Consider the following 1,384-nt stretch of genomic DNA (forward strand, 5'->3'; position numbering starts at 1 on the left):
AATGATAGAATACACATATAATGGTGTAATGCATTTTGAGAAAGCGACAAAGCAATTCAAAGGAGAAAGTAAAAATTTTCAATAAATTATCTGAAATAACTGAAGGTAATCAAATACAAAATAATGTATCATAATCTATACCAACTCTCACTTTTACTTGCACTGAATCATACATTCAGAAAAAATTATAAAGATTAATAGATTACATATGCAAAGATTTCTTACAAAAAGACAAAATCCAAAATATAAAAGATAAAATTACCTCAATAAACTTAAAATTTTCCACTCTTAAAAAGATGTTTTTTTTTTGCAAAAAAAAAAAAAGACTGATCTATTTCTATTAGAAATGTACAGAGAGAAAGATCATTCATCTACTGGTGTACTCCCCAAATGGCTGCAATGGCTAGGGGCTGAGCCAATCTGAAGCCAGGTGCCTTCTTCTGGGTCTCCATTTAGGAAATCATTGTCAGACTCAGAAAAAATACATATTAACACTATATATATACTACATTAGATCTCAGCCAAAAGGCCAAGAAGTGATAAAACTATATATATATATATATATATATATATATATATATATTCACATTTTATTTGATTTGATTTATAAAAAAGAATTTGTAAAAATTTAACACTGATCAAATTTAAATTCAATATAACAAGTATACATGTTTAATTTATTATATGAAGTCATTTGATAGATGAAAGCACAGAAAAGATGCTAGTAATCAAGTGTAATTAGAAAAATTTAGATTAAACCAGAAAGTAAAGTTCACCTGATTGACTAAATTGATAGACACTACTCATTTTAAATGTTGCCAAAATACGCAGTAACTTGATCTCTCCTATAGATCTGGTGGAATAGTAAAATCTATAATATTTTGGAAAGTACTTTGTGAATTTCTTACACAATGAAACGTGTTTACTACCTGAACATGCAATTCTATCCCTAAGTTTCTACCCAAAAGACACTAAATCAAAGGTTCCCAAAATTATTCATATAAAATAATGCTGGGTAACTGAGTGAACACTCAACAATTTGGTCATCAACATGGGGAAAGTTAAGAACAAAGAAGGAAATACAGAAGAATCAGAAGCGAAGTGGGGCATGACAGTTAATGATACCCTTTGGGTGATGCTGACTCATTACAAATAGATCATTTTGAAAATAGTACCCTTTTAGTTCAGGTTAACATCATAATATATTGAGTGTTTTTTCCTCTCTTTAAATTAATAAATTGAAAAACTAAGATAATCGGTAAGTGTATTAAGAGGTGAGGACTGGACTTTTGTATTAAGTAACATCTTTAAAAGGATATAAATGCTTTCATAATCTGCTACCTACTATTCCTAATTCATTTCTTTACTGACCCCTGCTTCTACT

The 1,384-nt window shown here is 28.8% G+C and overlaps 1 pseudogene; it reads right to left on the reverse strand.

Moving 5' to 3' along the window:
* Nucleotides 1-404: 404 nt before the first annotated feature.
* Nucleotides 405-541, reverse strand: LOC121164196 (annotated as a pseudogene).
* Nucleotides 542-1,384: the final 843 nt, after the last annotated feature.

This window comes from Ochotona curzoniae, unplaced genomic scaffold (genome assembly GCF_017591425.1).
Source record: "Ochotona curzoniae isolate NIBS_2020 unplaced genomic scaffold, NIBS_Ocur_1.0 contig_1014, whole genome shotgun sequence".
Taxonomy (NCBI): Eukaryota; Metazoa; Chordata; class Mammalia; order Lagomorpha; family Ochotonidae; genus Ochotona; species Ochotona curzoniae.